This window comes from Marmota flaviventris, chromosome 10 (assembly GCF_047511675.1).
Source record: "Marmota flaviventris isolate mMarFla1 chromosome 10, mMarFla1.hap1, whole genome shotgun sequence".
NCBI lineage: Eukaryota > Metazoa > Chordata > Mammalia > Rodentia > Sciuridae > Marmota > Marmota flaviventris.
The window spans coordinates 31,348,969-31,376,014 of record NC_092507.1 but is presented as its reverse complement, the minus strand read 5'-3'; the positions used below and the strand labels follow the sequence as shown (position 1 = coordinate 31,376,014).

At 43.6% G+C, this 27,046-nt stretch overlaps 1 long non-coding RNA gene across 2 annotated transcripts in view; it reads right to left on the bottom strand.

The window, feature by feature from the left end:
* LOC139707246 (uncharacterized) overlaps positions 1 to 27,046 on the bottom strand; it is a 59,150-nt gene that overhangs the window by 9,591 nt on the left and 22,513 nt on the right. For both annotated transcript variants that reach the window (XR_011708819.1, XR_011708820.1), the window contains one exon: positions 14,280 to 14,449. This is a non-coding gene — a long non-coding RNA (uncharacterized lncRNA). The remainder of the gene's footprint in view (positions 1 to 14,279; positions 14,450 to 27,046) is intronic.

Genomic DNA, 27,046 nt, shown 5'->3' with positions numbered 1-27,046 from the left:
GCAAGGCAGCATTGATAACACCTACTTTTCATGATTGTCACAAGGGTGATGACAATGATGGTAAACAGAACAGAGGAGGGGCGAAGATCTGGCCTCACAATTAGCAACCAGGTTGGGATAGTTCTGGAGTGACAGGCCACATATCTGGGCAGGTGGAGGCCCAGCACACTGCCACCTGCTCATATACCACAAAACATTGCCATGGCCTGTCCTTAGGCTGTTACTCCAGGAAACAGGCAGGTGTGGGGGCTGCAGGTCTCACTTTGAGCTCCGGTAAAACTCTCTGCACAGCCTCCTCCTAGACAGGCTGCTGAGGCAGTCTGGAATTCGGGAGGGGGAGAGCTGAGAGTGAGATATCTCGGAACTAGAAACCAGCCAGGGTGATCTGTTTGCCAAGCTGGAGGCTCGGAGTGGGCCGGACACCTGTAGGTGTTCTCAGGTGGGAACAGCTGCTGTCCGCTCTGGCTCAGCTTGAACATAGCTGATTGAATTTATGAATTTAGACTGTTGAAAAACCAAAAGCCAGAGAGAGAAGCAGCCCTTGCCAAGTGCTCGCCATGCACCAGGAACTTGTGCACAGTGTCCCCCTATCTTCATCTGTGAAATGAGAATGACAAGTCACCCCGAGCGCTCTCTGTTGACTGAGAATCCAGTGAGCCCTGGACTCGCTTGGCCCGGAGGCTTTACTTCATCAGCTGTGGGTGTGGCGGGAGAGATGTCCCCTGGGGCAGAGCAGGAGAAGGGGCAGATGGTTCAGAGGAAGAGGATGGAGTCTGTCGGGGGAGCTGAATTTGTGATGCTGGTGTGACAGCCAGAGGTGAGGTCCATGCAGCAGGCCGTGGGCAGACAGTCTGAGGCTCTGGAAGAAACCTACCCAGGAGATGAGGTTGGGGAGTCCTTGGTGCAGAGATGGTGAAATCACAGTGGGGGCGGGGGGGCAGTGAAGACCCTGAGACTGACATTGGAGCAAGATGGGAAAAGCAGAGAAAGCCAGAGGGGGCTGTGGAAGGGCACCAGAATGTTCGGGGGAGCAGAGCAAGGGTAGACCAGAAAGGCTATCTGGGAGGAGCGGTGGTAAGCTAGGAAAGGGGCCACCAAGAAAGCCAAGAGGACAGAGTGGTTACAGAAAGTAAAAGCATGTGTTGCAGTAACTGCTTCCTCAGAGCCGAGCAGGCCAGAGTGAGGCAGCAGCTGCCCACAGTGTGACCTCCCAGCCCCGGCAAGGATGAGGCCAGCCCATGGAGGTCACTTAAGAAATCTTGTTGGCCAGGGACACTCAAGTAGGAGCCGGAGGCCCTGGAGGGGGCAATGTGGAGGTGGGGAGGGCCGAGCTCTTCTGCATGAGAGCCCTGCAAGTCTAAATAGTTCCGAGCCTCAGTTTCCTCCTCTGTGAAGAGGATGCTACTCAAACTTTATGTCGGGGTTGGGTAAGGCTGGGACGACCCCACTGGACACCCGGCACTGAGTGGGCATTCAAAGGTCAGCTCTTTCCACTCCACTGTCACATGGAAATGTCTGTCCTGAACAATGGTCCCGAATCTTCCGTGAAAAGTTAAAATCAGGTGACTTAGCCTCTCTTTGGAAACACAGGGAAGGGTGTATACTTTTAAGTATATTTAAAGTAAATATACTTTAGATTCATGATACTAGTCACTCTGTCTTGTTTCAAACATGGCTGGTCTTGGTGATGGGGTACCCCAGGTGGGATCACCAAGCTCCCCTCTGGCCCCACCATTCTGTGGCTCTTCCTAGAGAAAAATGGTTATCTGTGGATGAATTCCCCAAACAGGAGTCTGAGGGGGGCAGACCCACCCAGGTTAAGAGGACCCGGATGGTAGGGAACTAGGAAGTGAGCCGTGTGGAGCATGCAGAGGAGCCCAGCAAGGACCTGGTGTGGGAGAACAAGGCTGAGTTGTTCTTAAATGATTTATAAAGATTCAATCACAATTAATTTTGACTCAAAATACTGAGCCAGGGCCTTCACATATCACCACGCCCACTCCCACCAGCCTTGGGAGCAGGTGGAATTCTTCCCTATCTCAGACATGGAAACTAAGATTCTGTCAAGTGACATGTTTTGCTCAAAGCTACGCAGGTGGCTCTTGGAAAGGAAGGAAGACTGTGGTCAGGGAGGAGACATCCCCAGAGGAGTTGGGGAGGGCGCACATGAGGGGAGGGAGCCTTGGGCAGTGGATGTCTCAGGTTTTCTCTATTGGGCTCTAGCACAGCAGGAATGGCACAAGGAGGGACCAAGACCTGGCCTCTGCCACCATGGCCAGACAGCTGTAGAGTGACAGATGGATGCCTGGGCAGAGGGAGGTGTCTCCACCTAGCAGATCACCACCTGCCAACACCTCAAAGGCTGCTAACACCTGTGCTTTGTCTGATACTAGGGAGGATTCACAACAGGAAGAGGACAGGGGTGGGACTAAGTGCTTGAAACCAAACCCTACTGGTACCTGTGGTGGCCAGGAAGACAGAAGCCACCCATCCACCAGCTATGTGAAGTCCCAAGCCCTGGAGTGACTCTTGGGGTTCAGCCTACAACACGGGCTTTCCCGGGACTCACACCAGCACAATAAGCACCAGAGTCCACGGCACGGAGCAGGGGCTACTCTTTTCCTGTCACCTGGTATTTGTCAGATGAGGAAACTAAGCCTGGAAACTAAGCCTGCCATATATGTCATGAACTAGTGACAGAACCAACATTGAGACCCAGACCTCCAAACAGGCCCCAACAACCCTCAAGCTTGTGACCACCCTTCCCTCCTGAGTCAGAGTGATGTGTCAGCCCCAAAGTCAAGGCCAGAGTCACCATCTAGAGCTTCACTATCCCACACCACAGCTTCTAGTCTTGAGTGGTTATAAGTACTTGAAACATGGCTGGTCCGTAATGGGGTGTTCTAGAAGAAGAAAGCATGCAACTGAAAAATTTTGTATGGACAAAAACTGTACAGGATCTAATTAACATTTTTTTGTTTGTATCAGTACTGGGGACTGAACCCAGGGTCGTATGCATACATGGCAAGCACTCTGCCCCTGAGCTACATCCCAGCCCCTTTTGGGTTCTTACTCAATTGCCAAGGCTAGCCTCAATCTTATAATCCTCCTGCCTCAGCCTCTTGAGGAGCTGAGATTACAGGCATGGCCACCGTGTTCAACTCGTTAATGATTTCTACATGCTGAAGTGATATCTTAGTTTAAATAGAAATATTTTTAAGTTAATGCTATCCATTTCTGTTTAATTTTATTAAGGTGACTAATAATATTTTAAAATTGCACATGTGGTTCACATACAGTTGGAAAGTGCAGGTCTCTGGTAGGAGGAGCTGGGGCTGCCTACCCCCCACTTTCTGCCACTCTGCAGGAGACTGCATGGAATTCTAGATCCCACATGGGGTCAGGCATGCAGAATGAAGCCACAGCACTAACGTGTCGCCGTCCAGTGAGCTGTATTCAGTGACCCCGGGAAGAAGGTCACATAAGGGACAGTTGATGGAATTGGACAAGACCCACCTGGACAGAAAACTTGGAGAGAGGATGTGATCACTGCCTTCAAATAGAAAAGGCCAGTCATGGGGCAACCGAGCAGGCACTTCTGTGTGGCCTCAGAGGGAACAGGGATTCGAGGGGGAGAGGCAGGGAAAGGACCTTCCCTCTAGGGGGGCAGGGAGGTCCAAAGCTGGGCTGTGCTGCTTCTCCTGGGGACACAGAGAGCAAATGGAGCCTCTTCTGAGTGTATCTGCCTTAGGAGGGATTAAGCATGAAAGGAAGAAAGGTTGTTAGGTTAACAAAATGGAAACTGTCCTTGTCCCTTGACCTTCTGGAGCACCTCGGGGCTGGGTGACTAGCACAGGTAGGTCAGGACTGAGGGGGCTCTCTGCGGCTTTAGCCTAATGATAGCAACACTACAAAACACTACTTATTGAGTATCTACTACATACCAGGGGACGTCACACATTAATACTGTGCCTTTCACCTACCTTGTTAAGGTGGATACCATTTCCCCATTAAGTGGATAAAGAAACTGAGGCTCAGAGGGGAGGGATGCCTTGTCTGAGGTTACACAGCCAGGATGAGCTGGGATTTGAACACAGTCTGACAGACACCAGTGTCCACAGGCTTGGAGTGGTCTCCCTAGGGAGCCAGGAGGGGCAAGGGCCAGCTGGAGCCCTGTGGGGGCTGGGCTGGTTCTTCCCGGGAAGCCAGGGCCCCACTGGGCTCTCCAATTAGCAAGAGCAGAGAAATGAGAGGCAGCAACAAGCTCTGCTAATGAGCTGCCACATTAAACAATGAGTCACACTTCCATACGGTGCCGCTCCAGCCCTAACCCGGAACAAACAAGCTGTGAGAAACAGTTTACAAAACAGCGAGGTGTGACTGTCTCCCTGCTGCCGCTGCTGCCACCACCACCAAGGCACTGCAGCCACCGATGCGCCCGCTGCCCCCGGGCAGACTCAGGTGCAGGGGCAGACCTGGGAGGAGCTCCTGAGTCGGCCCTGGCTTCCATGCTCAGGGTGTCCCCCGTATAGAAGTGACCCTTGGACAGATTCCCAAGTGCAGTGTCCACTGCCATTTTAGCCATGGCCTGGGACCTGGGTGGTCTGTCATTTGCGCACTCTGTGACCTAGGTCAAGTGACTTAATCTCTCTGGGTCTCAGTCCCCTTATCTGGATTGCAGGGATGGGATTAATACGTAGCTCATTCTTTAATCGGGAGGACTAACTGTGGTCACCACAAAAGCTGCCCACCACTGTGCCAGGCACAGAGTATGTATGCAGCAAGAGCCAGTCTCCAGAAGGCTCGGGGTAATGGAGACTGCCTTCCTTTTCCTAACCTATATTATATTTATTTGTGTCCCTGGCTAACCCACTAGGGAACAGTGGGATCCTGTGGGCAGGGACTATTTTACTCATTTCCAGACTCCCAGGCCCAGCACAGGGGGGCAGCATGGTGCAATGGAAAGAGCAACAGGATTTGGGGACAGCAGCCGTGGGTTCAGGTCACTCCTCCGGCAGCTATTATCTGTGGGATCCTGGGAAACTATGGTAAAAACCATAGTTTTATGGAACTTTACCCCGTGCCAGACAACGTGCAAAGCTTCATGTGCATGATGCCACTTAATCCAATGAGGGGCATCATTATCCCATCTCAGAGATGAGGAAATAGACTCTCAGAGCAGTTGAGTAGTGTGGGGTGGTGGCGCTGTAATGTGTCAACCAGTCTCAGCTGAACTATAGCTCTCAGGATCCCCTTTCCTGTATGTCTCACGTTAGAATCTCCTAGTGGTTCTGCTTCTCTAATTGAACCTTGATTAATAGACATGGCAAAGTTTGCACAGTGAGTTAGTGACAGAGCTGGAATTCAACATGGGGATGCCTGTCACCCAACTCTAGATTTTCAACTACTCTACTCTGATAATAACTAATAGTTAGGTGGTAACTGCATGCCAGTTATATGTTAATTCCTTATTCAATTCCTCCCAACAATCCTATAAGTTCATTTCTATTGTTATCATTCCAATTCTTATAAGAGGGCAAACTGAGGCACAGAGGTCAAGAAATGTTCCCAGGGTCACAAAGTTAATAAATGGGGGATCAGAGAATCAAACCCAGATTTTTTGGCTGCACAACCCACCTTTTTACCTACTCTACTACAACTTAATCTCACAATTTTGTTTATCTGTAAAATGGGGATGATCATACTTAATATTCAAGATTATTGTATAAGTAAGTGTACAATTGGAGTTATAAGGTTTTTGGAAAGATGAAATATGGAGTCAATTTACCCTCTGCCCTAAAGCAACTAAAAACCTTGAATAAAATACATGAAGCAACAGTTTTCAGACCCTGAACCCCAGGCTGCACAAAACAGTAATCCCTGAGAGAGGAGTAACTAATGAGGTGAGCCCTACAGATGCCAGCTTCCACCTGGGGACAGTTTCTAGGTTGCAGCTCAAGGAGCAGATCCCAGCTACCTCCCTAACTCGAGGAGATAGAGCAGGGAGTCTGAGAGCCTAATGTAACTAGAGTTCATGATTAGAGAACTGAGAGAAGAAAGCTTCCTAGAGAGAGAAGGAGCTTCAAAGATCTTCAGGAGTCCCCTCAGGATTTAAGTTGAATGTCAAGCAGGACTAGGGTGTGAGGAAACCACCCAAGTCTAAAGAAAGATTTTCCCAAAATTGAGCAAAAAAACAATTTCCAAAGTTTACACAGACCCGGAAAACTTTGTGTATATGTCAGAGTGGGAAACCTCACAGATCATGGTACATTAAGTAGATTCCTTAGAAGGCTATTTCTTTGATAGTGGGGGGTGAGGAGTAGTGGTTCTGCCTAACAAAACTGCAAAACAAACCTAAAGGAAGAAACCTCTTTTAAAGTAACCTTAGCTGCAACCCAGATCAAAGCTCAAGAAGATTTATAAGGATACTAAAATGATCAGCACACACCAAGGTAAAATTCACCATGTCTCACATTCAACCAGAAACTATCAGGCATGCAAAGAAATAGGAAAATATAACCCATATGAGAAGATCAACTATTCAAAATAAATTGACCCAAAAATAGCACAGAAGGTAGAATTAGTATACAAGTCATTAAAACAATTATAATGACTATATTCTATATGTTCAGAAAGACAGAGTAATGATTGATTATGCTAAGCATAGAGAAAGGAAAAATAAAAGACCCAAATCAAACTTTTAGATATGAAAAAATATAATGTCTTGTATGGACACAGATATGCTAGATGGGTTTGACAACACAGAAGAAAAGGTTAGTAGATTTGAAGACATGGCGATAGAAACTATCCAAAATGAAGTATAGGGAAAATATTTTTTAAAAATAAACAGGTCATTAAAAAGCTATGGTAAACTTTTAAGAAGCTTAACATATGTGCAATTACCATCCCTAACAGAGAAGGAGAACATATAAATATTCAAAGAAATAACCAAAAATCTCCCAAGTTTGGAAAAACTAGAAAGCATGAATTTTTTTTAAAAAAGGGGGGGGGGGGCTGGGGTTGTGGCTCAGTGGTAGAGTGCTTGCCTAGCATGTGCAAGGCCCTGGGTTCGATCCTCAGCACCACATATAAATAGAGGTATTGTATGCAACCACAACAATATCTATTAAAAAATATTTAATATCTATTAAAAAATAAATAGATATTTAAAAAACTCAGTGAAAATCAAGCACAATAAGTATGAATAAGATTTCACTAAGGCACATAATAATAAAACTGCTTAAAACAAGTAATAAAGACAAAAAATCAAAAAAGCTGTAGAGAAAAAGGCATACATAATATACCAAGAAATAAAAGAATGATAGCAGACTTCTTGTTGGAAATATTTCAAGGCAGAAGACAGTTGAAATTATATCTTTAAAGTATAAAATGAAAAAACAAAACAAAAAACAAAATATCCACCAAGCTAGACTACTGTTCCCAATATAAATACATTTCAAATCAGAGGTAAAAAAAGACTTTTTGCAAAATAAAAAAGCTGAAAGAATCGATCACTGGCAGACCTGCTCTAAAAGAAAGATTAAAGGAAATCTGTGAGAAATAAGGAAAAATGACATCAGATGGAAACGTGGATCCACATAACTATCAAAATTTTTTATTATCTTTAAAAATATGTCTAAAATACAATTTATTGGTTAAAGTATAATGATGAGTATTCATTCATACAGAAGTAAAGCATCAACAACATCAAAGGTTGGGAAGGAGGAAATGGAAGCACTCTGTTGAAAATTTTTTTATTCTATATGTGAATTAGTATAAAATTATTTGAAGATAGAATTGGATGAATTAAAAAGATACACTATTAATCCAAAAATGATCACTAAAAATTTTTTTATACCTATTTAAGTCCAGAAAAGAAATAAAATAAAGTCATAAAAATACCCAATTTTTAAAAGGCAGAAAAAGAAGGAAAAAGGAGCAAATAATACATGGAACAAATAGAAAATACATAGCACAAAGATAGATTTAAACCCAGTCATAAGCACATTAAATGTAAATGGTCTAAATACCACAGCTAAAAGATCAAGATAGTTGGATTGTTTATACAGAGCAAGATCCAACCATATTGCCTGTAATAAACTCACTTTAAACATAACAAAATAAATAGGTTAAAATTAAAATGATGAATAAAAGTATATCATACTAACAGCAATCAACAGAAAGCTGAGAGGACCTTGTTTGCATAAGATAAAACATATTTCAAGTAAAGAATATTACCAGTGATAAAAAGTACAATTTCATGATAAAGGGGTCAATTTATCAAAAAGTCATAATAATTCCAAACATTTATATACTTAATAGTAGTTCTTTAAAATACAGTAAACAACCATAGTTAGTGGCATATAACCTGCAATCCTTGAGATTGGGAAGTCTGGGGCAAGAGAATTGAAAGTTCAAGGCCAGCCTTAGCAACTTTGCAAGACCCTGTCTCAAAATAAAAAATAAAAAGGGCAGGGAATGTAGCTCAGTCGCAAAGTACCCTTGGGTTCAATCTGTGAAAAAACAATATATACACACACACACACACACACACACACACACACACTGTGGAAACTAATAAGACACTTTGAAATACTCAAATTTTTTAAAAATTTTGCTTATTCTAATTAGTTATATATGACAGCAGAATGCAATTCAATTCATATTACATATATATATATATATGGAAAACTGATAGAACTGAAAGGATAATAGGACAAATTCTCAAATACAATTGGAGATATTTCAATATTCCTCTTCATAATCAATAGAACAAGAAGGCACAAAATCAGCAAGGGTACATAACAATCTTGAACACCACTATCAACTACTTGTCTTAATTGACATTTATAAAACACTCAACCAAATAACAGTAGAATAGACATATTTTATATGTGCATAAGAATTTACTAAGGTTATAGTCCAAGTATAAAACAAATTTTAATATATTTAAAATTAGTCAAAGTATGTGCTCTGACCACATGGAATTAAATTATAAATCAGTAACGAAAAGATATCTGGAAAATCCCCAAATATGTGGGAACTAATAAGACACTTTGAAATACTCAAGGGTCAAAAAAGAAAAGAAAAGGGACATGAGAAATTATTTTCAACTGACATGAAGTGAAAGTGCCATACATCGAAATTTGTTGGAGGCCCCTAAAGCAGAGCTTAGGGGGAATTTATAGGACTAAACACTTTTCTTAGAAAAGAAGAAAGGTTTCAGATAGTGTTCTCAGCTTCTACCCTAAGAAAGAGAAAAAGGAGAGTAAATAAAACCCAAATGAGCAGAAAAAAAGAAACAATAAAGATCAGGGCAGGAACACATTAAAGAGAAACAGGAAAATAAGTCAATGCAACCAAACCAATGCTTTTTTAAAGATCAAAGTGACCGTAAGAAAAACACTAAGTCAATGGAGAATAGGTTTTTAGATTTTTTTAAAATTTTGCTTATTCTAATTAGTTATATATGACAGCAGAATGAAATTCAATTCATATTACTCAAATAGAGCACGATTTTTCATGTCTCTGGTTGAACACAAAATAGTCACATCATTCTTGTTTTCATACATGTACTTAAGGTAATGGTGTCTGTCTCCATTCCATCATCTTTCCTACCCCCATTCCCCCTTCCCTCCCCATTCCCCCTTTGCCCTATCTAAAGTTCATCTATTTCTTCCATGACTATCCCCCATCCCCATTATGAATCAATATCCTTATATCAGAGAAGACATTTGGCATTTGGTTTTTGGGATTGGCTTACTTCACTTAGCATGATATTCTCCAACTCTATCCATTTACCTGCAAATGCCATGATTTTATTCTCTTTTGATGCTGAGTAATATTTCATGGTGTATATATACCACATTTTCTTTATCCATTCGTCTACTGAAGGGCATCTAGGTTGGATCCACAATTTAGCTATTGTGAATTGTGCTGCTATAAATATCGATGTGGTTGTGTCTCCATAGCATACCATTTTTAAGTCCTTTGGGTTATAAGGAGGAGCAGGATAGCTGGGTCAAATGGTGGTTCCATTCCCAGTTTTCCAAGGAATCTCCATACTGCTTTCCAAATATGTTGTACCAATTTGCAGTCTCACCAGCTACGTAAGAGTGTGCCTTTTTCAACACATCCTCGTCAACATTTATTGTTGTTTGTTTTCTTAATAGCTGCCATTCTGACTGGAGTGAGATGAAATCTTAGAGTTCTTTTGATTTGCATTTCTCTAATTGCTAGAGATATTGAACATTTTTTCATATATTTGTTGATTGATTATATATCCTCTTCTGAGAAGTGTCTGCTCAATTCCTTGGCCCATTTATTGACTGGATTATTTGTGTGTGTGTGTGTGTGTGTGTTAAGATTTTTGAGTTCTTTATATATCATAGAGATTAATGCTCTATCTGATTGTGTGTGGTAAAAATTTACTCCCATTCTGTAGGCTCTCTATTAACCTCACTGTTATTTCTTTTGCTGAGAAGAAGCTATTGAGTTTGAATCCATCCCATTTATTGGTTCTTGATTTTAATTCTTGTGCTATAGGAGTCTTATTAAGAAGTAAGGGCCTAATCCAACATGATGGAGATGAGGGCCTACTTTTTCTTCTATTAGGTGCAGTGTCTCTGGTTTAATTCCTAGGTCCTTGATCCACTTTGAGTTAAGTTTTGTACATGGTGAGAGATAGGGGTTTAATTTCATTTTGTTGCATATGGATTTCCAGTTTCCCTAGCACCTAAGAGGATATCTTTTCGCCAATATATGTTTTTGGCACCTTTGTCTAATATAAGTTAACTGTACTTATGTGGGTTTGTCTCTGTATCCTCTATTCTGGTCTACGAGTCTATTTTGGTGCCAATACCAGCTCTGTAGTATAGTTTAAGGTCTGGTATAGTGATGCCACCTGCTTCACTCTTCTTGCTAAGGATTGCTTTAGCTATTCTGGGTCTCTTATTTTTCCAGATAAACTTCATGACTGCTTTTTCTATTTCTATAAGGAATGTCATTGGGATTTTGATTGGAATTGCATTAAATCTGTATAGTGCTTTTGGTAGTATGATCATTTTGACAACATTAATTTTGCCTATCCAAGAACAAGGGAGATCTCTCCATCTTCTAAGGTCTTCTTTAATTTCTTTCTTTAGCATTCTGTAGTTTTCACTGTACAGATATTTCACTTCTTTCGTTAAGTATTTTATTTATTTATTTATTTTTTTGAGGCTATTGTAAATGGGGTAGTTTTCCTTGTTTCCCTTTCAGAGGATTTGTCACTGATACATAGAAATGCCTTTGATTTATGGGTGTTGATTTTATATCCTGCTCCCTTGCCAAATTCATTCACTAGTTCTAGAAGTTTTCTGGTGGAATTCTTTGAGTCTTCTATGTATAAAATCATATCATGGGCAAATAGTGCTAATTTGAGTTCTTCTTTTCCTATCCATATCCCTTTAATTCCTTTCATTTGTCTAACTTGGAGTACAGGTTTTACAAAACCACTGGTCCTGTTTCACTTACAGCTTGGATGTTATCAACTATGTGATCTTGTATTTTCCATGCCTCAGTTTCCTTACACATAAAATAGAGATTAAAAAAAAATCTGCCTTGTATTTTCATACATTCCTGATAGGAGAAAAAAATGCTAAAAACTCTATGGACCTCCAATTTGTCCATTTTGTCAAAATTTTAAATGCATTTCCCCTTTGATCCAATAGTTCCACTTCTGAAATTTTTTCCTATCTACAACATGCCCTTTGTTCTTTAACAACTATTTGGAGGCATAGTTGTTCTCATGCCACACAATTCACCAAAGTGTACAACTTAACAACTTTTCATTTATTCTCAGAGTTGTGCAACTTTTATCACAATCTATTTTAAAATATTTTCATCTCCCACCCCCAGATTCCATATTCATTAGAATCACTATCATTTTCTACCAATTTTCTCAGCACTAGACAAGCACTGGTCTACTCTCTGTATAGATTTGCTTATTCTGGACATTTCATATAAATGGAATTGCACCATATGCCTTTTATCTAGCAAGATGCTTTCTAAGTTCATCTATATTGTAGCATGTGTCAGTACTTCATCACTTTGGAGGGCTGAGTAACAGTCCATTGTATGACAGTGCTACATACTTACCCATTAATCAGTTGATAACATTTGGATTATTTCTATTTCTTGGCTATTATGAATAATGTTGCTCTGAACATTCAGATATACATCTTTATGTGGATCTATTTTTGTTTCTCTTACATATACACCTATGAGCAGAATTTCTGGACCACATGATAATTCACATTTAACATTTTGAAGAATTTCCAAATATTTTCCAAATTGGCTGCCACCACCATTTTACATTCCCACTAGCAATATATTAGAGTTCTAATCTCTCCACATTCTCACTAAATTGTTATTTGCTAAATGTTTGTGTCCCTTCAAAATTCATACATTGAAGCTCTATGCAACTATGTTTAGAGACTGGGCTTGAGAAGAAGTGATAAAGGTCCTTATTCATGATAGCTAAAACATGCATTCCAAGTGTCAATTGACAGATGAATAGATAAAACTGTGGTATATATACTTATGATAGGACATTATTCAGCCTTAAAAAGGAAGGAAACCTTGTCACATGTAATATGCATGAATCTTGAGGACATTGTGCTAAGTGAAATAAGATAGTCACGAAAGACAATGTATGACTCTACTCATGTGAAGTTCTTAGAGTAGTCAAAATTATAAAGACAAAACATAGATGGTGGTTGTCAGGGCTTGGGAAAAGAAGGGAATGAGGAGTTATTGTTTAATAGGTACAGAGTTTCCGTTTTACAAGATGAAAGAATTATGGAGATGGATATCAATGATGGTTACACAACATTATGACTGTATTTAACTCCACTGAACTATATGCTTAAAGTGGTTTTGATGGTAAATTTTATGTTGTATTTACCACAATAAAATATTTGGAAAAAATAATAAAAAAATTGGAAAACAATTTTTATACTCACATTCATATATGTAATAAAATTATAAAAACATGCAATTTCAGGTTAGTGGTTAAACCAAGGAGAGGAAGTGGGAAGGGATGAGGGTACCAGGCTTCAGCTGTGCTTTTAGCATTTTATTTCCTACAATGAAATAAAGTTGGCAAAATTTACACCTTTGTTAAATCAAATGAATGGGTTATATGGAGGTCAATTATATTTGTCTTTACTTTTCCATATTCCTAAAATATTTCATAAAATTAAATTAGAATGATTTTAAAAAGAAGAAGAAAAGGAGAAAGAAATAAACATAAGTTCTCTCTCTCTCCACGTGCAAATAAGGAAAAGGTCATCTGAGTTCTTCACGAAATGCACATGTCTACAAGCCAGGAAGAGAGCCCTCACCAGAAAGCATATCAGTCAGCACCTTGAACTGGGACTCATAGCCTAGAGAACTGTGAGCAATAAATGTCTATTGTTTAAGCAACCCAGTCTGTGGTATTTCGTTATAGCAGCCTGGGGAGACGAAGACATTGACACTGTCTTTTTGATCATATTTCTCCAAGTGGGTTTGAAGTGGTATCTCATTGTGGTTGATTTGCATTTCCATAACAACTAGTGATAGTGAGAATCTTTTCATTTGCTTATCAGCCATTTGTTTATCTTCTTCAGAGAAATGTCTGTTCAAATATTTGTCCAGCTTATTAATTGGGTAAACTTTTTTTTAAAAAAATTAAGCTTATGTATACTTTTGTACTCCTATGAAATGATATATGCAAAGCTCATTCATTGTAGCCTTGTTTATAAAAATGCATCCATACAATGGAATACTATGCACTAGTAAGAAAGAAAGTACAAGGTCACAAAGTACTTTCTAGAAAGTACCTGAGAATATATTGCTAAATAAAAATAAGCAAGGTCTAGAACAGTAGATAGTCTTACTTTTTTTTTTCAGAAGAGAGAGAAAAAAGAATATATATATTATTTGCTATGTTTTCCTTAAGAACCAATGGAAGAATTCACAAGAAAATTTTTAAACTGATTACCCAAGTGGTGGGAGTGGGTTGACAGGAACAGGATAAAACTGGGACTTTTCATTGCATCACTCTGTGCATTATTTTGATTTTTGAACCACTTAAATATGGTTGCCCAAACACAAAACATTTAAATATGAAAAAAGCTTGAATTCTAGGTGAGACGACTGGCCCTTTGTGGATGTTTCCTCTTGGTGCACCTTTCCATGCATTGACTTGTCCTGTTATTATCCCCTTGGTACAGCAGAGAGGTTCAGTGACTTACCCAAGATCTTTCTGTTCCCTGAAGATAGATGTCATGGCCACACCAAGTTCCAGGCTTGCATCATTCTGGACTCCAGAGGAAAGAGAAGCATCTTCTTCTCACCAGCATTCACAGATGAAAAATCTTATGGGAGGACTCTGATTAGCTCTTCTCGAGTCACGTGCTCGTCCCTGTGTTAAGATGCAGCAACGGCAATTTACCATCAGAACCACAGGGGTGGAGGTTTCAAAAGGAGGAAAATACCACTACGAAAGGGGAGTAGTAACAGAGTACAGGTCAAAAATCCATCCCAGTGGGGAAGGCAGGTGACAATTCTTAGAGTGTGGCATATGCCACGATGTGGATCAGCACAGTGTGCTGTCTGTAGGAGCCCAGAGGAGGCAGTGGTCCGGTCAGGAAGGCTTCTTGGAGGCGGTGAGGCTCTGGAGAGGAGTTTTAGGAGATGAGTAGGTGGTCTTCTATGGAAGGGGAAGAGCTGTGCCTGGCTGCAGGCGGTGAGAACAGTGGCGTGAGCAATGACCCAACAAGGAAGGAAGCATATGGGCTACATTATGTCCCCCCAAATTTATATGTCGAAGCCCTAACCCCCAGGACCTCAGAATGTGATTGTACATAAAGAGATAATTAAGTTACAATGTGACCCCAAAGAACAGGCCCTCATCCAATCTGACTCATATCCTTATGAAAAGAAATGCAGACTCACAAGAGACACCAGCACTGTGTGCAGGGGGGAGACCAGGTGAGGACACAATGAGGAGGTGGCAACCCGCAAGCCAGAGAGGATTTAGAGTCCAGCTCAGACCCAATGGGCCCTCGCCACCTTCATCTCTGAGGCTGGCCTCGGAGTCGTCAAAGTTCTTAGTCTCTCCACGTGTGGTTTGCAGAGTGAGGACCAGGCCAAACAATGCAGACATTTCCTAGAGTCTGTCCCACCTTTGCCAAGGAACAAGGATTGGTTGAGCACCTCCTGTGTGCCAGGACCTGTTCTGAGAATACCCGGGAGAAAGGAAGAAATGGGCAGCCCTGGTTCCCAGGAAGGGGACAGCCCATCCCCAAGGCTAAGGGCAGTGAGGTGGCCCAGAAACCAGGGCATAGCCCTCCTTCCTCCACCAGAGTCCACATGGGAAGGGCTTTGAGGCTGCTCCCCAGTCTGAAGCCTGGCTCAGAACCCCCAGGGCAGCACTATCAGGATGGGGGTGAGGGAATACTCTGCCAGAGTCTTCCAGCTGCGACCCCCTACTACCTGTTCTTCTGGGCCCCATCTCTCACCCTTTCACACACTGTCACACTCATTAAATGAGATAATCTAAGTAAAGCACTTAGCATCCTGCTTGGCTACAGCGAGCACTTGATAAATGTGAGCTTGCAGCCACCCCTCCCACTTCCACACAGTCTGTCTGTACCCACTGCATATGTCAGCCCTGGCGGTCACTCTGACACCGGAATACCACTCCCTGACATACCTGTCCGCACTCCAGTTTGCAGGGACTCTCAAGCACACACTCACAGGGCACCTCACTCATACCATGCCCCATTATTTTCCATCTGCAAACACCCATGGCAAATCCTCCGGGACAAAAGGCCAGGCGACAGGGACAGGGCAGTGAGAAAAGCTTGCTATCCACGAGTCAGCCCTGCCACAGAGGCCTGAATCTGGCGAAGCCCATGAAAGGGAGCCACAGTGATGCCCCCAGCCCACTCATAGGGCCGATGAGAAGGCACCAGCCTGGGACAAGCCTCCAACAGAGAGGGTGGGGTGAGGTGTCCTGAGACTCTACAGAACTGAACCAAGCTAGGAGCAGGGCTCTGCAAGGGTTATCCTGACCCACAAAGCCTTCCCGCCTCAGGTCAAAACCAGGACCCTAATCCTGAGTGGTTTAAAACTGACTAAAGAATGGGAGGGATCGAGGGAAGGGATCAAGGACTTTGCCTCCTTCCAAATTCCACCCAAGGGTCATGCATAAAAGCCCTGACTCTTGGTCAGAGTCATAGTAGACAGGCAGAGAACAAAAAGACATCATATGAAAATGAACAGGAACTGTGGTCTGGTCCTCAGAAGAGCAGAGGAGGAGAGGGGCTAAGGCTGAGCTCCCACACAGGCTCAATGCCATGAGCACACACCCAACACAGATGCCCCATGCAGCCCATAGACACACTGAGCACAGAGACATAACCCAGCTTGATAGACTCAGCAGACACACACCAAGCTACATGGCATGGACACGTCTCACCTCTCGTGTCCGCACATGCATAGTACGCACGGCAGTGCCACACTCCCAACAGCAGCACACAAAGCACAGCACACACTGAATGCATGCCCAGCCAAAGCCCAACACAGCCAGCAGAGCTTCTCCTCATCCACGCAGATAAGCCCAGAAACAGGCACAGTGCTTTCAGGGACCCACGTGTGCACACATGCACATATGTGTCCCGGCATGCAGATACTGCTCCCCCTCCTCAGATAGTCCTGGGTTTTCTTTGCTTTTCTCCCCATTGCCTTTCCTGGTGTCTGTGTCTATCCCACGTGACTTTTCAAGACTTATCAGGCCAGAATCTGTCAGTCCTTAGTACTTCCCCACTCCTGATCTTCTCCTTCACCAGGGATTCATGTCCATTGACATCATACTCGCAACACATGCTCACACAAGTATACACACTGCTCAAGGTCATGGGGAAGCCCTGGGAAGCAATCTTAGCCCATAGGGCATTTCCCTGCTCCATGAGTCAGCCAGAAGGCAGAAGGTAGGGACTCCGCAGCATAATCGCCCACCACAGGATGTGGATTCCAGGTTCCTTGTTCAGCCCCACCCCCACGTGCATCTGTTGCTTATTTGCAGTTTCAGAGCATACTGTGCTGTCCCCCAAATTCTAGCTCCCTCTGCCTAGAAGGCCCCTCTTCTCTAGCTGTCAGGGACTCTCAGAGTTTTCAGGAATCAGAGAATTTCATGGGCCAGTGAAAACTCAAGAGAAAGTTTGGGGAATGACAGGAGGTTACCAAGTTTTCATTTTGTTAGTAAGGATATTTAAAATCGAGCAACCATTCTCTATCCATGACCATTTGATAAAAAGGACAATTTAATACCAACAAAGTAGGAAAGGCATAATCTCAGGATAAAGAGTAATCCTTTATGTTGAACACATTTAGCTTTATGTAAAACCCACTGTGTTGTCCTTTTTCTCATTTCACCCCCTGAGCCAATGAAAACTTCGTCACAAATCAGTATTGGGGACCACCGTGTCCTTGGCTCACACTGCATCTCCTCCTGGAAGCCCATCTCACCCACTCAGGCCCTCATCCGCGCTCCCCTAGCACTGGTCTCGTGTGTACTCTGCACATACACCCATGATCGTTATTGTTTCTCAAGGGCCCACCCAGTTAAGCACTGCCAGGTGCTTAACACGGATTATCCCATTTTATCCTCATAACCCTGAAAGGTGAACATTTACAGATGGGACACTGTTAAGTGGCTTCCCCGATCCTGAAACCCCTTGCTGGAGGGAGTAGTGGAAAGAATTACAAAGACAGGACCAGCTGCCAACGTAGGTTTGCCCCTTCCTAGCTGTAGGATTTGGGCAAGTCACTTCACTAGTCTGAGTCTCCATGAACTAAAAACTATAACGCCTACCTCACTATGTTCTGAGGAAGTACATGTCAATCTCCTGAGACGGTGCCTGGCACACAGAAGAGACTGGACAGCGTGAGTTACTTCGTCTCCCACATTTCCCAACCCCTGTGGCTTTCGTATACTACATTCTACTGATTGTCTTTCTAGCTGTCTTTCCATGGCTTCTGTGTTAAACCCTATTGCTTTCCTCCTCTTCAAAAGTGGGGTGAATCAGGAGAAAATCCTTGGTCCTATTCTATCTAGGCTCCCTCACCAGCTGAGCGCATCCCGTCTCATGACTCTCAACATCATCTATACACTGACTCCAAAATATAACTCTCCAGTCCTGATCTCTTCCCAGAATCCAAACCCATATAATGAACTTCCTACTGGACACCTCTCCATATGGCCTCAGGAGTCTCCATATAAATTTTTAAAAATACTATCAAACTGACACTTGATTCTTCTCACTCCAATCCATTCTTCTACCAGTTTTCCCATCTCAGTAAGTCACAACATCTTGCCCAGTTACTCAAGTCAAAATCACATTCCACTCTTCTCTTTCTCCCACCCATCATCTGCAATCAGCAAATTTCACCAGTTCATCTCCAAAAAATTAACGAAAACCCTTCATTTCTTTTCATCTCACCAATGTTACCTGAGTCTGAGCTTCCAACTTCTCTCATCTGGTTCACACCAACAACATCCTAACTGGTGTCTGCACGTACTTTTACTCCTTAAAAATACTACTTTTAAAGACCATTTTCAAATCAGGCAGTGCAAGACCTTCAGTTTTGTTCTTTTTACAAAATTGTGTTGGATATTTTAATGGCTTTTTGTATGTTTTGTTTAAATTTTAAAATGAACTTGTGATTTTTAACAACAAAAAAACTTACAGGGGTATTGATTGAGATCGCTCCAAATCTATCAATCAGTGTAGGCATACCAGATATCTTAACAATATTGAGTCTTCCAACCCAAGAACATATATATTGGTTTATTTATTGAGTCTTTGTTTCAACAGTGGTTTATAATTTTTAATGTAAATATGTTCAGTATTATATGTGTTTTGCTAAATCTATTTCTACATACTTAATGTTTTTATGTTATTTTAATAATTTTTACATTTTACTTTTCTAATTGTCTATTGCTAACATATATATAAATACAATTGATTTTTATATATTGACTTTTTACCTTATAAAAATGTTAAATTCCATTATTAATTCTGGGAGCTTTTGAAGACTCCTTAGGATTTTCTACATAAATAATTATGTTGTCTACAAATAAAAGCAGTTTTGTTTCTCCCCTTCCAGGCTTTATACCTTTTATTTTATTTTATTTTCTTGTCTTATTACATTATCTAGGGCTTCCAGGATAATACTGACTGGAAGTAATGAAAGCAAGCATTTTAACTTTATTTCTAAAGAGGAGAAAAGCATTAATTCCTTCACCAGAAGGTTTGGCATTACCAGTTTATTTTTCAAAGATACTATTTAAAAGGTTGGAGTTCCCTTCTACTCCTAGTTTACTGAGAGGTTTTTTGTTTGTTTGTTTTAGCAGTGGGGATTGAACCCAGGGGTGCTTTACCACTGAGTCACTCCCCAGCCCATTTTATTTTTTATTTTGAGGCAGGGTCTTGCTGAGTTGTTGAAGCAGGCCTCAAACTTGTGATCCTCCTGCTCTAGCCTCCTGAGTTGCTGAGATTACAGGCATGCACCACCACACCCAGCAGGGTTTTTGTTTTTTCACATTATGAATGGGTATTAAATTTTGTCAAGTGCTCTTTTTCTGCATTGATTAAGACGATTTTATTCTTTTCTTTTATTCTGTTAATGTGGTAAATTATATTGATAGTTTTTAAAATGTTAAACTTTGCATTCCTAGAGTAAACCATACTTAGTAATAATGTATCATCCTTTTCATTTATTGATAGACCTGATTTGATAATATCTTGTTAAAGATTTTTGCCTCTTTGTTCATGAGTGATATTGACTTATAGCTTTCCTTCCTTGTAATATCTTTGACAGGTTTTTGCATCAGAGCTATGTCAGATTAAAGATTGCTGCAATTTGTTTGTTTGTTTGTTTGTTTATGCTGCTTCCCTATCAAGAAGGAGAGTCTAATTTCCTTCCTTTTATATCTGGGCTGGCTTAATGACTTGCTTGACCATGGAATTGTACTTTCAAAACCAGGTCACAGGCAGTTTTGCAGTTTCTTCCCAGTCTTCCTGCAACACTTACATTTAAAGACCCAACTCCCTGATGCCACAGGAGAACTTAAGCTAACCAAGAAGCCATGTGGAGAGGAGAGAAAGATGCCCAGCCAGCCTTCAATTTTTACATACCCCAGCCATTTGAGCCATACCAGTTGAGGCCCCGTTGTGGAGGATAGATGAGCCACCTCTACTGTGGTATGTCCAAATTCCTGACCCCAGAATCATGAGATGGCATAAGAATAAATTGTGTTTTAAACTGCTACCTTTAGGATGATTAGTTGTACAGAAATGACCAGCAGAAGGATTATGCTAGGTTCATAAAAAGAGTTGGAGTATGTTCCTTCTCCTCTGTCTGCGAGCTTGTGTAAGATGGATATTATATATTCCTTAAATGTTTGATAGAATGTACCAGTGAAACCAACTGGGTGGAAAATTTTTGTTATAAATTTAAGTTTTTAATAGATAGTTATCAAGACGTTTTACTTTTTCTAGAATGATCTTTTAAATGTCCATAAATTATATCACTTCCCTTATGAAAACCCTCAATGGCTTCCCCTTGCACTAAGAATATAATAAAAGTCCCTCCACAACCTAGAAAGCCCTTTATGATCTAGCTGCTACCTGCCTTTCTCATCTCACCTGGAGCTGCAATCCTGATTTACAGGGCTGACTACTTTATAGTGCTTAGGTTTCAGCTCAGGTGTTACCTCCTTAGGGAAGATCAACAAGTCAAAACTCCCCCCTTGTCAATCACTCTATATCATATTACCAACTTTAAAAATTATACATCATCTATCACTCTCTGACATCATCTCCTTTCTTAGTTAACTCACTTATCTTTTACATAATCACAGTAACTTTTTAGAATTTCAGGTTTCTGTAGGCATTCATGTATATATCCCTGTAGCCTAAAATAAACTGTCATCAAAGCCCATAGAATATGGCACACCTGTACTCTCAGCAAGTAGGGAGTCTAAGGCAGGAGGATCACAAGTTTGAGGCCAGCCTCAGCACTTGGTGAGGTCCTAAGCAACTTAGCGAGAACCTGTCTCAAAATAAAAAGGACTTGGAATGTAGCTCAGTGGTAAAGCCCCGCCTTGGGTTCAATCCCTAGTACCCTCCCCCACAAAAAAAAGTCATAGAATAATTATTCACTAAATTGTTGACTTGTTGCCCTGGGCCCCCAGCCGTTACCTAATTGCTTTGATTGGTTCCCCCAGAAATGGCCAGCATCAGATAAAAAAGAAGGGGCAATTCCAGTGGCTACACCTGCCCATAGGTTTTCTCCTACTAGGGTCAGACTCCAGCCTGGCTCCCTCTTATCATTAGCAACTAAGAGGCAATAGGCAACTCCAAGGCTACTGAGGAGAAGGGACCAGTGTAGTACCTGGGAGCAAAACTGTGGCTACGAGTTTTACTTGAGAAGCCCCTCAGCCCTTCCCCTCTCTGGCTCTCACCTGGTACATTGTATACACTCAATCATCCCCACATTTCTATGGTTCTAACTTAGCCCAAATACCCCTGTTATAGGTGAGGAAACAGAGGCACAGCTAGGCTAAGTAGTTCTACCCATGCCACAGACTAAAATAGCTGAAAGTGCTGGAGTTCATAGATTTTCCCCTGGATTTATGATCCCACCAACGAGGGCATCAATTTCAGAGATTAACAGCTGTAGATGATGGCATCAAACCTGCTCCCCAGCAGCCCTCCAAGTGCATCTCCAATTCAGGTTTATCTTCATTAAGCAAGTAATTCATTACGGGCGGTAAGCATTCACATCAGAGCGAGAATATTAAAAAAGTAATTATATTTTTCACAGTGCAGCTTTCTGGGTAAATTGTATGCAAATTGCTGTCTAAATCAGGCTGGCAGATCCTGTGCAGATCTCGGCACTAGTTGGGGGGATTTTTTTTGGAGGCTGGACTAGTCACTCTCCATTCACCTCTGTGAGTGTCCAGCACAGGGTCTTGCATTCAGTCAGAGAAGGCTCAAAATAGTAGCCATTATAATGTCTTAACTCCATTGAGCCTCAGTTTCCTCATCTGTAAAGTAGGGCTCCTACTAGGACTAAATAAGGGAAGAGAGAGGACAATCTCCGGTATGGTATCTGCCTGGCATGGACATTGGGGGCAAATGACTTCAGAAAATAGCAAGATGGCCCTGAGGAGGACTGCAGATTATATGAAGGAAGCATTAATGTCTACAGGCTCCGAGAGAAGGTGGGGCAGCTGCTGGGGTCGGCAGGGGGCAATGGTGAGCAGGCAGGAGGCGTCGTTTCCTTCTCATCCTGGCTATGCCAACAATTCACTGTAACTCTGGGCTCTGGTTAATACCCTCTGGGCTCTGGTTAATACCCATCACTAGTAAGTCCTGGGTAACAGTCACCAGCCGGTGCACATGACCACATTTCTCCATGATGCACTGACCTCTAATCTCTGGGAGCAAGGAGGCCCATGCTGGAAGGGGCACCTGAAAAGCAAAAATATCAGTCCTCTCAGTTTAGAAGGGGAAAAGGACCCCAGAGAAAGGCGTCAGTGACTTAGGGTCACACAACTGGTAAGTGAAGGAGCCAGGAGCAGAGTCCTACATCAGGGCTGCTCCAGCACATGCCATCAGTACCCATCATCAGATAGGTCATGTTAAGGCCTGGACTGGAAATTAGAAAGTGCATTTTTTGTACATTTGATATGGTCAGATTTATCTCAGGGTTGAGATGTGATCCTGGGCTGGGATCTGGAACAAGTTACTTCCCATCTGAACCTCAGTTTCTCCCATTCATTCAAGTGAGGCAGTTGGGGGAGAGAGCTCTATGGAACCTTACCATGAGACTTACAAGGTAGGATTGCATGATATCCTTTTCCTTCCTCCAGGACAAAAACTCTGAGAAGAGATCTGAAACTGCCCAGGAGCCTAAAGGCAGAGGAGGCTGGTTCCCAGCCTACTCCAACCACATACTAGAAACCAGCTGATGGGGATGGCTTAGGAAGGTTGAAAGTGCCCCCTTGTGATGGGTCCACCTGCTACAGAGCCCCAGCAGCCCAGAGCCCAGGATACTCCAGAGGCAGTCCCAAACAGGTCATATAATTCCACACAAAGTTGCCACACTGGGATATAGTGCTACTTTGGGGACATGGCTAATACTGGTGGCTACAGCCACCAGAAATGCATCCACATCCAGACATACCCTCTGGTTGGCACACACAGCTACACCCATGGAATGTGTAGACAGAAACTAGTATTCATACTGGTCTGTCCAGATATGATTATCTGGTAACACCTTGGGACTGGTGGCCACCCAGTGGGGATACACCACAGACACATGGGAATACTTGGTTACACCCAGACACAGACCTCACCAACCCAGCTCTTGTTCACAAAGCTTCAGCTGTACAGACCCTTGAATCCACACTGATGGGCTACACCACCAGGACAGTAGCTGCCCAAAGCAAGCAACTGCTTCCACACGTGGCCAGACCCATGGAGCTCTGCACCTGTACCCGCAAAGCCCTCTTGCTCTCCTGCTCAAGCATCACTTTGGAGCATCCAGTCATGCAGGGGATTGGAGAGAAAAGCCCAGGCACATCCTCTACCTTATCCTCACCCTGACCTCTCTAAGACATAGCCAAGGCCACAAGCAATCTCACTCCTGGCCAGTCAGCCTTCCACATCCTTCACTGAGGCTGGGATTGGGGTGGTTAGAGCTAGGAAGGGACTTTCGGGGCTTTCTCCAGGCTATGAAAATCCTTCTGGGAATTGGGAGTTTCCTCTCTGGCTGGTTTTCCTTTAACTCATTTTTATAGAAGAAGCTCAAGTCTCTCCAGAATTCTTTCATGACCATGGCTAGCAGCACTGCATCCTGGGTACAGACACGGTCAAGCCTGGTTCCTGTTCTAACTTGCTAAGTGAGCCTGGGTCCATCCATTATTCTCTCTGGACCTCAGTCTCTCCTGCATCATGGGGAGGGGTGGAATGGAATGAAGAGGATAGTGTTGAATATAGCTTGCAAGATCCTTCAGCCCCATATTTTTTTAGGTTGTGCTTTCCCCAAGGACAGTGGCATCCAAAACCAGACCCTCAACTCCAGACATCTGCTCTGCTGTCCTTCCCCTGCTCTGGACTGCCAACCCAGCAAAGGTAGAGTGCAGCAGTGCAAAGAGCAGCAACATCTAAGTCAGAGGGAGCCATGTGCACATATTGGCATCTAGAAGTTCTGGATCTCACGGTCTGGATCCCCAGCTTCTTCGGCAGGGCCTGAGTACAGGAGTCTCCTCACAGACGTTAGCTAAGTTGAATCCAATTCACTCCCTCTCAGCCATGTAGCCTTGGGCAGGCAACTGGTTGTCTCTGAGCCTCACTGTCTCCACTGCAAGATGGAGATATCAGCTCACCCCTGGCTACAGGTCCTCATGAGGCTCCTTCAAGACTGCAAGGGAAGGTGGGACTCTCTCTCTGCTGGTCCCCTAGTGGGGCTCCCTAGAGTCTGTGAGCTTGGAGAGGAAAAACTGGCCCCAGGTACAGGATGAAGTGAGTTGACAGAGGAGGGGCTGCACACACAGCCTCCTGGCAAGCAGCTCGGACTTCCATGGGGATCCAAATGGAGGATAAATACTCTCCTGCACTCACCAATGGATACATGGATCCTAGCGCCATAAGTCATCAGTCTGACCGTGTCCGCTGAGGAGAGACAGCCCCTCTGTATCAGCCAGGGAAGCCCTTTCCAAAGACAGGCTGCTCCTTGCCTTCCAGGCTGCCTGTCCTGTGGCTGGGCAGCCCTCACTCTGCTGAGCTAAGCCTACCTCCCCCGATAGTCTGTGTTTGTCCCAGTTCTGCCCTCTAGGCTGCCTAAATGTATCTGCTCCTTCTGCCCATGACAGCCTCAGGATATGCAGACCGACTGGGTGCACTGTCCCTACCCTTCACCTCCTGGGCCTCCTCTGCAGGTTAGACAGCAGAGAAACTGTAGCTTCTGTCAATGGGTCTGCATTCTCTCACCTGCTTGGGCATGCCCCAGTGTGTCTAGGCACGTGCATACATTTGCATAGGTACATGCACTCATCCTGGGAGGGCAACTTCACCCTCTCCTGTGCATGAGCTTCTCCCCTCCTCTCCTGGGTCCTCGTGGATGCTTGAACTGCCCTGGAACACAAGAAGCAGAGAAAGGTGGAGGGGGTCCTGGGAGGACACATCTCCCACCAAAAGCCCTTTCTCTTCCCCCTCCCCCTGCCTTCTGCCACTTTCCTATGTCAGGGCCACGCTGATGACACCAGAGAATCCATCAAATGCCACCCCCATGTCAGGTCATGTCACAACATAATTAAAGCATTAGATCTTCGTGATGAAGCCGTTGCCATCAATTCTGAGAGTGACTGATCCAATCTACAGAAAGGGGAAATTTCGCTCCGCCCGCCACAACCATCACAGCTGCCTTTTCCTCCTCGAGAAGGGAGATGGCATTGCTCATTCAGTTTGGGGCTCCAGGCCCTAGCCTGGGTGCCAGGAGCTGAGCCATGTAGGGGGAGGGCTGGCCTTGGGGTCCGTACCCCTTTTGCTCTGCGTCCACTGGGGATCGGCAGAGCCTGTAGACCTGGGGATTCCTTCAGACTCAGTCACAAGTCATTCTGTGACCTTGGTAAAGACCCTTCCCCCTACTGGGGTTTGGTGCCCTCCTCTGTAGGTGGGGAGGAAGGTGACTTGATCTTTAAGGACCACAGAGGTAGAAGGCACATGAGTATGGTGCCAGATGACTTGGGTTCCAGTATTAACCAACTGTGCAGCTGTGGTCATGTGAGGTCTCCTTCCCCTCCCTGCTCCTGCAGGAAGAGGATGACGTATGCCTCCTGTGAGAGTTAAAGATGGGAGTGTACCAGCCTTACATAAAGAAAATTTCCCAACCTCTCAGGACCCCATCCATCCCTGTGCCCTGGGTTCCTGGCGGCCTCCTTCTCCTCAGACGTTGTCAGGGCTTGGATTTAGGCCTGTTCTTCTTTACCTAGGACTGCTAAGTGTGGACACAAAATGTTGGGTCTGCAGAGACAGAAGGCTGACAGAAGAGATGGAGCAGGCAGAGACAGAAGGGTTGCCTGTGCTACTTCTCGGATGATGTCACCAAGGAGGTCCAATACAGTGGGTACAGGAACCAGGCTAAAGGGAAAAAAGAGTCAGGGATAACACAGGACAGAAAGAGAAGCACCAACAGGTCAAGACCATCAGTGTTTGATTGACATGCCCAGAGAGGGATAAGTAAAAATTAGGAAGGTGGCCAGAGCCTCCAATAGGAGGCTGTGGGATGTAGAAGCAAAGGCAGAGAAACCAGGCTGAGGCCATTGCAGTGACCTGAGCAAGGATGGTAGTAGTTTGGATGAGTCTGAGGAGGAGCTGAGGGATGACTCCAAGGTCAACTGGAAGAGTTACCATGTATGGCGCTACCATTGATCAAGTTAGAATATTCTGCGGTAGAAGAAGCCTGGCGATGGTAATTAGGAGTTAACGTTTGTGATCCTAAGTGACACAGGGTGAAAATGTAAATCTCTGAGGGGATCCACACATGAATTCAGGATGGAGTCTGTGCTGGGGAAATGCAGTTGAGGCTCCAGAGTCAATATCAGGTAGTCTAAAGCCATGAACTTGGAGGAGATCTCTCTGGAAGTGAGGTGGGCAAAAAGAAGAGAGGCAGGGACTGACCCCATTGTGCTGACTACAACATTTAAGACGGTCAGGAGATGAGGCAGAACCAATAACAGAGGCTGAAAGGGGAAGGGCCGGGAGGAAGGGAAAAGCCAGACCGGTGTGGTAAGAGAGGTGATTGTCTGAGTGAAGGGTCATAACAGTGGAAGTAACGTGAAGATTGAGAACTGGCTTGTGACATTGTGGCGTAAATATCTGTTAAATAAACAGGAAACATATTGAAATTCCATCAGATGGGAATTGGGACAGGACCCAGCCTC